At 39.7% G+C, this 14,898-nt stretch overlaps 1 protein-coding gene across 23 annotated transcripts in view; it reads left to right on the top strand.

The window, feature by feature from the left end:
- MAP2 (microtubule associated protein 2) overlaps positions 1 to 14,898 on the top strand; it is a 258,006-nt gene that overhangs the window by 145,600 nt on the left and 97,508 nt on the right. Inside the window, exon 1 of one of the 23 annotated variants that reach the window (XM_037029612.1) lies at positions 1,343 to 1,518. The exons of the other annotated variants lie outside the window; for them this stretch is intronic. The gene's annotated coding sequence lies outside the window, so the exon portion shown is untranslated. Of the gene's footprint in view, positions 1 to 1,342; positions 1,519 to 14,898 lie in introns of those variants that run through there. 23 annotated transcript variants of the gene reach the window in all.

Raw genomic sequence — 14,898 nt, 5'->3', positions numbered from 1 at the left:
CCAAAACGTCTATTCTGCTCTTGCTCTATATACCCCTTTTACTAAGACATTATTTTTAGAGCAGTTTTAGGTTCAAAACAAAACCGAGAGGGAGATACAGAGATTTCACACATGCTCCCTGCTCCAACCATTGCATTGCCTCCCTGTGATTGGCATATCTCACCAAAATGGTACATTTTCCATCAAGGATGGCCATTGGCAGATTGTCATCACCCAAAGTACACAGTGTACCTCAGGGTTCACTGTGGGTGTACACTCAGTGAGTTCGACAAATGCATAAGGACGTATGTCTATCCATATAATACCATACAGAGTATCGTCACTGCCCTAACAATCCTGTGCTCCACTTAGTCATCTCTCATCCCCCACAGTTACTTACTTTTCTTGTGATCATATACTAGACTTTAATTACAGTGTGCATGTGTGTGTTTTAAGTAGAATTCTAAATTACTATTTGGGAACACGTTCTAGAAAATATGAAGTCTTTTTAGAAAAGTTTTTTAAATAACAGCCTCTATTTATAAAGCTATTTATTACAATTGCCTTTATCCCAACAAAGAGGAATTTCTGGAGGCAATGGCCATTATTGCCTTTTGTAAGCAGAATGTCTGGCACATAAAAGGCCTTCAGCAGACGCTGGGCTATAATGTAGTGGAATAAGTGCACTCTTTGAAGTTAGATACCCTTGGGTTCAAATCTACTTTCTGGCACTCATCAGCTGTGAAAAATTGGGAATTTATCCAGCCTCGGTTGTACAAAACCGGAATACGATCAACCTCATTAGGATACAGAGGGAGTTAATGAAGATAATTGACATGACAGAAGGTCTATAATCAGTAGGGATTATTATGACTTTCCAAGTTTATGTTTCCCCACCCCCTTCCTAATAGTAAAGGTAGGTGCTTTCTTTATGCTGTGTTGAAGCTGAGTACTGTGAGTTTAGTGAAGATCAAGCCTAATACTACATACAAGGTAGGAAAGACCTATAAAAGGAGGGTGGAAGGCACTACACAATCTTGTTCATTGTGTCCCTTTCTTGCTTTCTGCCCACTCAACCCTCCACCCTTACCCCCTCCATAAATGCGCGTGTGCACTCATGCACAAACACGGCTGGTGAAAAGCAGCAAGATAAAAGATGAAATTGTGTTAAATCACCCAAGGTCACCAGAGAGGCTTGGAAATTATTTACATTCTAAATCAGACCACCTGCGGCCACTCTGCTCTCAGGAGAGAGACTGGTTTGGGGAGATGTTACAGAGTTCAGCTGTCTCCTAGGAGGCTTATCTGCAATGCAGATTTTTCTGAGCCTTTCCTAGCTGCTTCTGCCTCCAACTCGACCAGCTGCTCTCAGTCCTTCCAGCTGGCTTAATAGGATTTGTCTTCTCTGTAGTCTGCTTCCGAGGTTGTCCACTACCAGAACATATTCCAGACAGAGCTTCCCCCCCCCCCTCACTTCTATCAAGATCCCTGCCAATCCCCAAAGTTGAAACGGTCCCTTCTTGCCTGACTTGAAGAAAGGTAAATGTGTGAGTGGTCATTTTCTGCCCCCTGCCTCTTGCCTGTAGACGTTCTCTCTCTCTCCCAGGAGCCCTGTGTGGGCCCCTGTTTCCGAGTTAGGAGTGGCACATCTCCTTGTAAGGCTACTGGAGCCAGGGCACCCTGGGTGAGTGTGGAGGCAGAGGCCCGCGGTTGGCAGGCTGCCCTCGGTCTGAGTGCTGACGTGCTACCTGGTTTCCAGTGTTCTGCTGTTCCTTCTCTCAGGGCCCTGTCAGTTGAGCCAGGAGTCTGACCATGCAACTTTTCCTGCAGGTCAAGGTTAGGCTTCATTTACCTGCACAGATTCTTGCTTTAGTGTTCTATGACTAAGCAAGCCTATTGTGTGGCTAAGAGCTCAGGGCACCTCAGGTTTAGGGGTCTCCCACTGACAACTGTGTATTCTTGGCCAGTTGCTCTATATGAATAGGTTTCTCACTGTAAGTTCAAAAACACTTACAGTTGGGAGGAATAGAAGTCATATTGATTGTGAAGTACTTAGCAAGATTGTGAGGTGCTTAATAAATAAATCTTCCTTCTGAAAGATGTACACTTTGTATCTATGGGTTAAAATTAGTTTATAAAACAGTCTCTGTAATGCTACTCTATACAAATCAGTATTTAGTCATATTGATCAGTATATGGTCAATAAATGGTGGCCAGTACTCCAATTATTTTCATTTATATTTATTTGTGTTTACTGACAAACACTAAGGGTAAGTCAATTAATATTTTTCAGTGTTTTCCTTTTCCTTTCTTTTTTCAGTCATAATAATGTAGGATTTTATTTTTGGAACATTTTCATTTAGAAGTATCTCACTCATTTTTATATCTTACATGAAAAATTATTCTCTTTTTTAGGTTTAACTCTAACCACATTTAATATGTCAAGAAAATGAATTTTTGAATCTAGAAGAGGAAATGCTATTTATTTTCATAAGATATATAACAATCTTTGTTATATAAAACATTGCTTTATAAAAAGATAAGTGGCTGTTCATTATTTATAAGAGAATTTTTGTGAATTATGTTCAAAATGCAGTGAGCTTGAAAGCCAATATGCTATAAAGGCGTGCTCTTGGGAGTTTTTCTTTCTTTAATGTTTTTTCCCTTTGTGTCACTAATGACTAGCCATGTGTGTGAATGATAAAAATGCTGATTAATTCTGGGGATTGTCAATAATGATTTCTGAGTTCATTTCAAATCAGTTCTGGAAGGTCAAATCACACTTGGCTGACAATGTGTCTTTCTGTTATGTAGGGCCTGCACATAAGAAAGAATAACAGATCTTAAGCATCTTAAGAAAGAATATACAGATATTAAGAAGTAGTACTGCTTATATATTCTAAAATAAATCTTCATTTTCAAAGATAGACATTTTGTGTCTACAAACTAAAATTGAATTGTAAAACAGACTTTCCACTCACTGACATTTAAGGAGATGGTTGTTTATTTACGTGACGTGCATAAACAGTCTGAGTTTTAGGATCAGATTCATAAATCACTCTTTTCACAAAACACTTGGCGTGAAAAATCTCCCAAACATCGGACTCAAGCGTGTGATATTCTTGCTTTTCTAAACAACTTGTTCACCTTTTGAATTTTGTCTAGTTGGAAAAGAAAATTGATCAATAGACATTACCTTCTCAAACAGATCTCAACTATTTACCTTCTTTTGATATTTCCCCCAAAGAAAAACACATCAACTCTCAGTTAAAAAGTAAAAGTTGGCAGATTTCATTTACAGTTGAGGTTCAAGATATCATTGGCTTGAAACAAATCTAAAACCTGTTAGGAATTTTTTTTTCTTCAAATACATGTAAGTAGAATCAGCAAAGGATGCAAAGCGCTGGTGGGCCACTCATTCAAAGACAAGCTGAATGCTGCCGAACGCCCTTTGTTTTTTGTTTTACACGCACCTGCTCAGGTGGCCCGGAGCCACCTGGACCAAAGAACTCATTCCTTTAGTTGTCAGAAGTCCAGTTGTGGAGCCTTTTGTAAACTCACTGGGTCAGAATCTCAGCACTTGGAACAGACAGTGTAAATTGGTAGACGAATACAGAAATAAACCCTAAACTTCTACTACCAGTAGAATAATTAATATCCACTACCAATAAAGGTACATACTCACTCTAGGAATCTCTGTTAATGAACTCACAGAACAGGAACCAGCTCTCCTGACAACTGAAAAAGACCAAGAAGACTTAGGTTCTTGGAAGAAGCCCAGTGGGTTCTGAGCGAGCCAAAGCACCACACTAACCCCCTCAAAGGAGTTTTTTGTGAACGAGAAGAATGGGGCTTGGTGCCGCTTCTCCAAAGTAAATATTACACTTTGGAAATTCACTACCAAACCTTAACATGGCTCGTAACTCGCCCTGTTTTCTGGAAATAGGAAGCAACTGGTGAGAAATTCTCTGATGACCACATCTCTCTGGGAGCCCTAGGAGGAAGGTTAATGAGTTCGGCAGACATCTCAAGTTCAAAAATCAGGCGCTTGAACTAAGCCCATTTATGACAGAAACTGATTAACCTTAAAAATCAAAGGAAGACAAGACATCCTAAGGAAGGTGCTCGCTGGCTGTGGATAGCCATTTTCTCTTTCAGCCCCAGGGTCACAGCTGCAGTTTCTGGGGAAAACTAAACCCCTTGGTTTATTTAAGGCTGAAGCACAATGTGGAAACTGCAATATGGCGTGCCTGTGTTGCTGTTGTTGTTTTTAACCTAGCATGTTGCCCATGACAAATGCTTACGGAGACCTTTTCACTAATCGATAATCCACAGGGAGAGGTTTAGCACCTCTGTAGGTGTGTCTCTGTAGTTCCTGTCCCCCTGGCTGTGGAAACTTGAAGGCTGGCCTTAGCCCAGACGATGGGCAGAATGCACAGGAACAGCCTTCTCCCTTGAATGTCCTGTGGACCTTCTACATGAAGATGAAAGGAACAGGCACAGAGTAAACGTTTAAGGGTGCATTTCCGCAGCTTTTCTGCTTTGGCAGGCAGCTCCCTTGGCTCAGTATTAATAAGTGGGAAGGAGAGTTACCCCCACTCTTCAATCTGTATTTACCCTCGTATTTCTTTGTACCCTGCAGTTCTGGCCACATAATAGAATAGCCACAGTTTTGCAGGTTTATGACAGAATCTCAATATTTGGAATAACTGTCATGCTATAAGAGAGCCCTTCTTTCTCATTAATGGTCTTGATCTTTTCATCAGCGGAATGACCCACACTTGCTGTTATTGGTTTCAAAGTTATTTAACTGTGTACGGGCTGTGTGCACTCAGGGGGCAAAAACACAGATTTGGAAAAGTTTGTAGAATGCCAAGGTAAAGCCGCACACATCCCGCTTTTCTGATCAGAGGAATGTGTAATTGCCCGGGGGGACGTGTTACACATTCCAGTGAGCTAAGGGTTTTACTTTGCGGCCCTACGGCGGGTCACGGGGTCTGCTGGAGGATTTTGTTTTGCAGACTGTGTGCATTCACTAGTTTGCACTGATTTACCTCTGTGATCCCCTAATCCTGGCCCGAATTAAGGAGAGGGGCTGAAAGGAGGTTGTAGATTAGGGTAGAGAGCAAGCGAGGCAGACAGACTTTTGGAATGATTGCATTTGTTTCATCAGAGTTTCACTTAGAGTATTCCTAGCAGACACTGAGGGATTCATTAAGTTTGTGCCCAGTGCCCTTGAAACAAGAAATTGTCCTTGTACAAATCCCTGTCTTAATCTGCTCTAATCCAGATGAGCCAATCTGGTAGTTTGGTCCTTGAGTTAACAAAAATGACTGTCACACAGAGAGTTCAGTGCTGTATTTGCATAATCATAAATTGTAGCAACGAGGTGTTTGCCCCTCGCCTTATGAAATTTACCAACATTCACTTTAATGATACATCTGTTATCTGATATGAGCATCAGCAGTTAAAATATAATTGGAATTAAGAAAAGGGAGATCTTCCTACATGTGACTGACTCTCTTGCTTTGTGTTGGAAGCTTTTACAAAGGATTTTCATGAAATTGCCCTGGGTGTTTCACGGGAGTGACTCCCCATGGAAGCCTGTTTCACGGAGAGCAGCTGCGGTGTTTCCGAATTGTGCAGACAAAAGTCACACAATTGTGAATTCGAGTTGTGTCGTTGGGAGAACACACCTAGGTTCTTTTCTTACTTAAGCAAAAATAACAAAATAATTATCCTGCTATAAAAAAACTAATAACTACAGTTTTCCAGGCATGTTGTGTAAGGGGATAGGAAAGACAAAGTGTTGGTGTCAGCAAATCCCTGAACAGAATGCTTCTGCAGACTGAAATAAACTCCCACATCTAAGGTCCTCCCCACAGAAACCCGAACCACTTCAGGGGCTGAATGAGACTGTCTGGTTATGGCAATTCTACATAATCAGAGAGATCGAGATTTTAAACTTAATCATGAATTGCTCTGTGTGTGTATACGTGTGTGTGCATGTGTATGTGTGGAGAGAGAGAGAATGAATGCAGACGTGAATGAATAATCTCTGAGAGGAAAATATATGGACAGAGGTAACTGGACTATTCAGAGAGACACTTTTAAAAAGGCAGTTTCTTCAAGCTATTATTAATAGTAGTCTTCTCCGCAAAATGTTTTGATAAGGTTCAAGTTGATCTCTTAGTTTCGTAGGACTTGCAGACAGCACAGGGAAATAGATTTATTTAAAATTAGATCTTTTGCATTTCACACATACGAGATTTCATTTAGTAATAATTGGTCTCAGGAAAGGAGACATTTAAAGTGACTCTTCCACACACACAGAGCAAATTTCATGAAAAGTATAGTGAAAAAGCACGAGGCAATCTTTAGTTTTAAAAAAATAAATGTTATGAAATGATTTTAGTATGGATGCACATCATAGAAATATTTATATTGTAATTGAAATTATATGCCAATTCTAAGAAAAAGAAATGAATCAAGTATTTTGGGGGGATTTCAAAGAATAATTTCCCCACAAATTTTATAGAGAACTATTCAACATTCTTTATGCCATATTTGACTTTTTCAGCATGCTTCTTAAAAAGGCTGTTTTTGTAGAAATTCAAAGACCTAATGTATTTTCCCAGCTCCTTTATAATTGTTGTATCATACAAATAAAGTGACTGTTGTAGCCTCATCCCTGGGGATTGTCCCTGCTGGGTAGGTAACTGGTCCAACCACACCAGACCTTCATTTTTCCGTCACTTGTCTGTTACTTGAGCATTTCTCCAACATTGATTTCATCCTCTTTTAAAAAATCCTGCATCTTTTGCAAGACTTGTAAGTTCAACAGTATCAAATATGTGTTGTGTTGGAATGTTAATGTGTTTAGACAGTTATTTTGGAATTAACTAATGAGCAAAGACCACAATTTTTTGAGTGGGGACAGAAGCCCATATTAACCAGGGGGCGCACAGGTGTCCAAGTGGACACATTTTGTAAACCATCAGTTCATTAGTGACCCACGTCCATGTCATGATGAGGGGACCCCGTAGAAAGGAAAGTTTGCAAATTTATAAAGTGGTCTTTCTCACTTGAAATCGTATATCAAGCTTTTTCTTTTAGAAAGCATCCCTTTGCTTGACAGCACCAGAGAGGACTATTAATAGTGAGTTGTTCAGTGTTGTTGCATTCTGGCTCTTTCAGAAAATGCCTTGAAGACTGTTTCTAGATACATGTCCATGGATAAAACCAGAAGAGAAATGAAGAGTTGCCAATTTAGTTTTCATACACAGTGAAAGGGCAGGTTGTTCCTCTTAGTATTAACATGTGAAGAAAGACTAAGGAAATCGGTGTTAAAAATACAGGAGATTCACATTGTGAACCCAGTCTAATGAGACACTTGCTAGTTAGCATCTGTCTATTGAGTTGGGCATATCTAGAGAAGCTCCAGGAAAATCTGTACAAATCCCTTCCTTTGTCTTGATGACATCACTTTGAATGTGAGAATGATGACATTCAATAGTTGAGATAATGTCCATGAGTCATTTGCTTTTGCATTTTCGAGGCTATCTTTTTAGGAGCTGAGTAACTGCATAATTCAGTTGTCTTTTAAAGGAGAAACAACAACATCAAAAAGTCATACATGGCCCCAGCTGGTGTGGCTCAGTGGATTGAGCACGGGCCTGGGAAGCAAAGGGTCACTGGTTCGATTCCCAGTCAGGGCACGTGTCTGAGTTGCAGGCCAGGTCCCCAGTAGGGGACACACAAGAGGCAACCACACTTTGATGTTTCTCTCCTACTCTTTCTCCTTCCCTTCCCCTCTCTCTAAAAATAACTAAATAAAATATTTTTTAAAAAGTCATATATGAACTCAAGTTAGCATTGTAAAGAGGACTGATATTTGTATTTTAAGAGTATACAACAGTCAACTTACAGCATTAAAGTTATTAAATATATAATTTGCTATTGTATTCATATTAAACTTTAGCAGAAATACTTATTAACCTTAAATTTTTTGAAGTCGCTTTATTTTTATTTTTAGTGATCAGAAAAACGAATAGTATCTGCCAGGTAGTACCGTAAAATAATAATGATAAAACTCATCCATGCACCAATACTCCTTATGTTACACTCTACATTTCCAAGATGCATCTCTGAGTAGGTGGCATTGTACTTTGCAATAGAGTTAGGAACTATAAAAACATTGGGTACAATTTGACATTTAAAACATTTTCAGAAGTGGAGGGGTGTTCTGAATATTTAATGTTGTTTTTTCCCAGTATCTTAAGAGATATATACAGGGAGAAACAATTGTTTTATTGACTAAGATGAATTATTGAAGAGATAATAGAAAATTGGGTCCCAGGGTCAATCCATACCAAAAAGACTTTGGTGTGATAAATTATCCGCTTCCTTTCAAGACTCCAGTGCAATCCCATGTCGCTACCATACGCAGTGGGTGTGCTGGGTGCCGATCGCTCTGATCCCCTTTCGTTTTACTGCTTAAACCTCTTTATATTTGTAGCCATCACCTATTTCTTCCCTTTGTCATCCGAACTCCTCTCACACGTCCCCTCTGCTCATTGCTTCATTTCTTACCTGTGGATTTCTTTTTTACCCTACCATTTGCTGAAAATGTGTTTTGAGAGATCTGTGTTAATCTTATTTAGAAATCGAATGGTTGCTTCTTAGCTTTTATGTTGAATGCCTTCTCTTTGGCACAGCAGTGATGCAGTAGAAATAATACTGAAAACTGGATTCCAGTCTTAACTCTGCCGCCCAGAACTGTATAATTTAGTGCCTAATATATAGTAACAAACAATAAGATACTCAGAATGAATATTCTGAATTATTTTGTTCCATAAATAGGAAGATTTTCCCACTGCTTGGCCTTAAACCTTTTGAAAATGTAAACTTCTATAAAAAATTAACATTTTAAAATTAATTTAGATTTTGTTTTATTTTTCTATTAATGTTTGAATGCAGTTGTCTCTATTTTCCCACCACCACTTTCCATAACAGCCTGAATGAATTGACTTAGCCTCTAGGTCATTGATTTTCTTTTTTTAGTAGCAGCTGTATTGAGATATAATTCACATGCAAAATCCACCCTTTTACCTGATCCAGTTCAGTGATTTTTAATATATTCACAAAGGCAGCTCTTTTCACTATTTAATCTTAGAATGTTTTCATCACCCCCCAAAAGAACTCCTATCCCTATTAGCAGTCATCCCCCCTTTTCACATTATATGAACTCTACGCAACCCCTAACTTAGTTTCTTTCTCTAAAGATTTGCATGTGGCCTTCTCCAAAAGGCTCCTTTCACCCCGCATAGTATTTCCAGGGTTCATCTGTGTTGTAGCAAGTATCATTACTTTATTGCTAACTGAGTAATATTTCACCAAATAAATATGCTACTTTTTAAAATGTATTCATCAGTTGATGGACATTCGGGTTGTTGAATCACTGTTTGTTAAAACTGTTAAGGAACCCAGTGATAATTTGTTCAAATGTCCCCCTTTAATGCATGTGAAATGGAAGCTCAAAGGTGTATTCCTAGACTTTTAACTAGACAATTATTGAGTTTCTTATTATATATAGATGCTAGGTTGATACAATATATTGTAAATATTCATTCATTCATTTATATATTTAGTAAATCACCATAAAGCATGGAATCCTAATGGTCTTGGTAGCAAAAGCAATTATGGTCCTTGTTTTTATGAAGCTTACAGTTTAAAGGGGAATACTATTTTAATTAAGTAGTTTCAAAAAATAGGCAAAAGTAGAACTGTGAAAAGGACCATAAAAGAGAGATTCAGAAATTGACTTTGTCAGGGAGGATAATTTACTGTGATGTATAAGTAAGTCACAGGAAAGGGGGTGGAGGAGGGCATTCCAGGTGAACCAAAAGCATGTGCAAAGGCCCTGTGGCTATAGGAGCACAGTGTGTAAGGAGGATCCAGGAGCCAGCATAACAGGAGAGTGGAGGATAAGGAGAGCATGGTATAGAATGAGGCTGGAGGGATAAAGAAGGCCAGGTAAGATGGAGTCTTTCAGGGCAAGGAAATAGTTTTTGTCTCTTCCCAAAGAACATTGGATTGTTGAAGTATTGTAATCCCAGGGGTAACAGAAGCAAAAAGAAAATGTGTACATTTCTCTCTCAGGACTTGTATACATTAAGTAAGGACAGATATACATTTCCTTAATGGGAAATGTGTATCTGTTTTGCCAAAATTTGTGCTAGATAGAATCTGTGGCATTTAAAGTTTCCTCGTACTGAATTCCTTGCTATCCAGAGTAGAAACTTCTTGTTTTCACAGAATAAACAACTCCTTGTTAGAATTCTCCCGTTTAATTTTGTAAAGTACTCTTCTTTCCAACCCCCTACAGGATGAGCAATCAAAGCTATTTGAGAAGTAGTAAATACACACACATATAAAGGTGCCTTTTTCGTCATTGCAGTAACCACGTTTTAGATCCATAATATCTAGAGTCTAGAAATAGTTCTCTAAACTGCAAATGATCACTACTCACTCTTTAGTCCTAATGTTTTTAACTTGGCTGGTTTTGCGGGAGAGGGGGGACTCCCAAGCAATACATTTGTGGAACCCAGCTTTTGTACAAGTAAAGGTCAAGGCTTCACAGGAGTGAATCCAAAGCTTACCTACATAAATTTTTATAAAGAGACCATCACACAAACATATGCACACAGAGCTAAAGACCAGGGTTTCTGAGAAGAGAAATAATCTATAAATTACTGGGAAAAATATTTGTGCTTATTTTGTATCATTTACAGAGGTTTAAGCCTATGCAATAAAAAATAAACCACATTTAAACTAACAGCTATCACTAAGCTAATATCTTGAGAACAATATTCTTTGTTGTGAAAAATAATATAGTGACAGTCCCTGATTACCCCAGTGGATTCATTATTTATCGTATAGCAGTTATTTCTCCAGTGGCGAACCTCGGGTCACCCTCGTAGGGATCATACTGAGTGCCTGTGAGGAGGGAGATTCCGAGACCCACTCCAGACCTCCACAGTCAACATCCCTGATTGGAACCCCGGACTCTGAGTTTTTAACCAGAACCCCAGATGACTGTGATGTCCACCGTGTCTGGAAAGTGCTATGGAGCATAGTACATGGCAACAGTCTATCTCTGTTGGATGTTTTTGACAAACCATCCTTGCCCAATTCATAGAGTTGCATAATAATGCCAGTACCAGATAACAAACACTGAATATTTGTCAGACCTCATGTAAGAAGCTTTTTTTAACTTATCCCTATTCATTAAAATTGTTCTGTAAGGAAGTAGATACTATGGTCCATAATTTATAGCTGAAGAAGTTATGGTCCAATGAAATTCAATAATTTGCTGCACAGAAGTCTGGTTGGCTCCAAAGTCTTCGTTTCTCTTTGTTAAGCAGCCTCTAACCCCTGTACCATCTCCCCATTGTAAGAAATATTCTTTATACATGAATCTCACAAAGCCAGTCAGCATCCACTGAAATCCTGAGCATCAACAGAATTGTCATGAACAAAGTCTAACACATGAGCCTCTCTTGCTAAGCACAGCTGTCCGACACTTTCCTAAAAGAAGCTTCTGAAGGTAATGGTGTGACTGAGAAAATTGTATCCAGTTGCTACAATTTAACAAGCAGAGATTGTAGTGAGGACGAGAAAGTGGCCCCCAAGTCTGCGTCGTTACTCCCCTCAAAAAAAGAAAGAAGAAAAGAAAGCTCTGGGTAACTCTTCAAAGGAGCTGGAAGATAGGGGTGTTGGATATTTAAAGACATGCGGTTTTACAGGAGTTTTGCCAGCAGAGATGGCTCTGTGGTGTGTGTGCCATAACACCTGAATCGTGCTTCCTTTCTCATTCAGCACTTTCCCTGGGCACTAAGAATAAACGTACTCAATTAAAGAACATCCTGACAACCATCTTTATTTCATAGGCTTTTACTTGAAAAGATGTTAAGCCTTTTTCTAGTAAAATATAAACAATTGTTACAGTTTTGAGAGCAACAATAAAACACATTCTATAGTTATTACACTAGTTGTAATTTTAAAATATTTTTGCATGTCAGTTAGGAAGTCATCAGATTAAGAAATTTAACTGTTAAGGAGGTTTAATTACAATAACAATGGTTTCATTTAAAATGTCTTCACAGATTATTTCTTTTTGAGGAAAAGGATCTTTGCTATTAATTGTTTAAGAGAAACAGCTATTCATTTGTCTAATGCTCAAAACCATTTCCCCGGGAAATCGGAAACCAGAAACTCCCCCTGGGCCTGTTGTGACTGAGCTTCTCAGCTGCCATCTAATGCCATAAATGCTGTTCCTTGTGGTCCCCATTGCAACGTGACTGTGCTTTCAGCAGGCAACTGTAGCAAATAATTTGTTAAGTGAATGAACTGCTGAATAGACATTAATACTTACATGAGAACATCAGAGACTATTGGATGACGCTACTCAGAGTCAATTCTATATTTGAGAACACGGGGAGACATGAGTAGTAGATGTCTTTTGTGGTGACAGTATATGGGCTTCTTTAAGGCCTAAAAAAACAACATTGGAACAAGTTCCGAAGGGACTCTTATTTAAGGATGCAGAAGCTTATAACTTGCTTCTGACAGGTAAAGGTCCTTATCTTTCGGTCTAGCAGCAGAGTTTTATGTGTTTTCCTACGAACAATTTAGTGGAAATCTGTATTCTAGATTTTAGTGTTGTTTTAAAGATATATCAGGATCTCACCAATCTGTACTTCACAGTAATGGCTTTTGGTCAGTTTCTGGCAGCTGTGGGTAAGATGAACTTCTGTTAGACCAGGGCAGTATCATCCTTCCCCCACCCGACCCCCAGTTACCAGGAGGTTTCCAAAGCACCAGCGAGGGTAGTGAAGAGCTTGAAGACGACATTTACGGTTTATGTTAACTAGATGGAGCCCCCAAGACATGAGGCAAAAAGAGAGTCGGAATTGGCTTCCAGTCTCTTATTTTTACCTTTTCTTCCCTCTTTTCTTTAGTTGCATGAGTTTGCCTTTACCTAAATGAATCTGTTGGGCATTGCATTAAACAAGAGGGTAGATGTGAGATGGAAATTAGAGTCAAATACATCAAGCAAAGCAAAACAAACCCCTGTCCCACAAGATCTGTACTTGCTCACTGAGAAGGTGCTTCTCAGAGCCTTGAAGTCCAAGCCCCGCTAGAGAAGTGATGCAAGTGACAAGATGCAGTGGGCTGTCAGGGAGCTTGGCCCTCACGCTGGAGGGGACCCGAGAGGCAGAGACCTGTGGGAGTGAGGGAGAGTTGTCCCACCCGTTGAGTTAGATCACTCTAAGACCTCAAATGGGACTGTTTGTAGTGTGATTACTAGGAGCCATAATTTTGAAACATAGTACATTTTTAAAGTTGCAATAATTCTGTTTAAAGACTGTTGGTGACTGTTCATTGCCCAGGGTAGTTCTAAAAACCATTCTCCGAGCATGAGGGTGAAACCTGACCTCTGAAGCAAACTTTTGTACCTGCAAATACCAAAGGTGGCTGACACAGTCCCCGGGGAGCCCAGGGGAGGCCAGAGGAGCCCAAGCAAGGCGTCAGCAGCCCTCAGATGCCTTTGGCACAACAGTAATTAGAGCAGCTGGAATATTTGCAACTTCATTGGCTTACTTGCAGGGCTTTTTAAAAAAAATCTTAGACTTTAATCTTATTTTCATATGTTTTTCCATAAATCAGACACATGTGGCTCGATTAGAGACGTTAAGTAGCCAGTAGGAGCTTTAGATAAAAGCCTTGGGGAGAACTTGCATTGCTATGGGTTCTCTGCTCTCTGGCTCCAGGCTTCCTCCCCAGCCCCTCCTGTGTTGATCTCTGTACTCCTCCCTCCTCCAGTGCACGGCCCTTAATCCCAGTGGGTCTGTTTGCTTAAATCTAAACCAATTAAACAAAGCATAATAATAGCACACCATTCTGGAAAGAGCACACAGGAGGGGGGTTTCATGGCCACGACAGAATAATAGAAGAGAGGAAAACATTTTAAAGAGCTCCCTAGCAGACATCCATCTCCTCCGTTGCCTCCTGTTTATATGGAGGCAAGCCTTTTTGTTTTCCTTTTTTCTCTTTTTTTCCTCTTTATTTTTTTTGTTACCAGAAGTCAATGCCAAGTCCTCCTTTTTTGTTTGGTGAAATCTGAATGATAATCCTTGTGTGTCTTAATATTGCCAAGCTACTGAAGGGAGAATGATTGTATCGTGCATGCACATATTTTGTTAGGGAGTTTCCAGAACACCTGGGAGTGCTAAAATAGTGGATTTGGATATATTTCAAGGCTGGCTTTTACTTTGATACATCCTCTCAGCCAGAAAGTAATATTCTCACTCAACTAAGAAACCTTCACTTCTGAAAATGGGTCATTACTGGCAATTTCTTTAGTAATAAAATGTTGGCTGCCACTATTAAGAAAATAACCTGGGGGTTGGGGGACGGAGATATTTCAAATTAGCATTACAGAAGGGGGAGGAGTTGGTGCCAACTTAGTCCCCACTGTGCTAATTAAGTAATCCTGGCTCGTCTCTTGAACAATACCCAACAAAAGATGAAGGACCTGAATCAGCTGGAGAGCACCCTTCATTGTAAACTCTTCCCCAGTGAATTGATAAAATCCCTCTGCTTCTGGAGCTTTTAGCTCTTCAGGCTAAAAGTAGATTTGCCAGAATTTCGTTTTTCCGGTCAGATGACTGCAGCACAGCGTGTGTTTTCCTCTCCCTGGCGGAGTCCTCTTTTCTGTATGTGTGCCTTTTCAAATTACCTAGCAGTCAGGAGTCCGCAATGTATTCCTCAGACAGTGTGGGGACTCAGGCAGAGAGCATCCTCAGTCCGCTGCTTGCTTCTTTAGACCACAGCTGGAATTTGAGGGCTCACATT

This window comes from Sturnira hondurensis, unplaced genomic scaffold (genome assembly GCF_014824575.4).
Source record: "Sturnira hondurensis isolate 20B ecotype Veracruz unplaced genomic scaffold, ASM1482457v3 Scaffold0001532, whole genome shotgun sequence".
In the NCBI taxonomy this organism is placed as follows: domain Eukaryota; kingdom Metazoa; phylum Chordata; class Mammalia; order Chiroptera; family Phyllostomidae; genus Sturnira; species Sturnira hondurensis.
The sequence above is the reverse complement of the archived record's forward strand: the minus strand, read 5'-3'. Positions and strand labels throughout refer to the sequence as shown.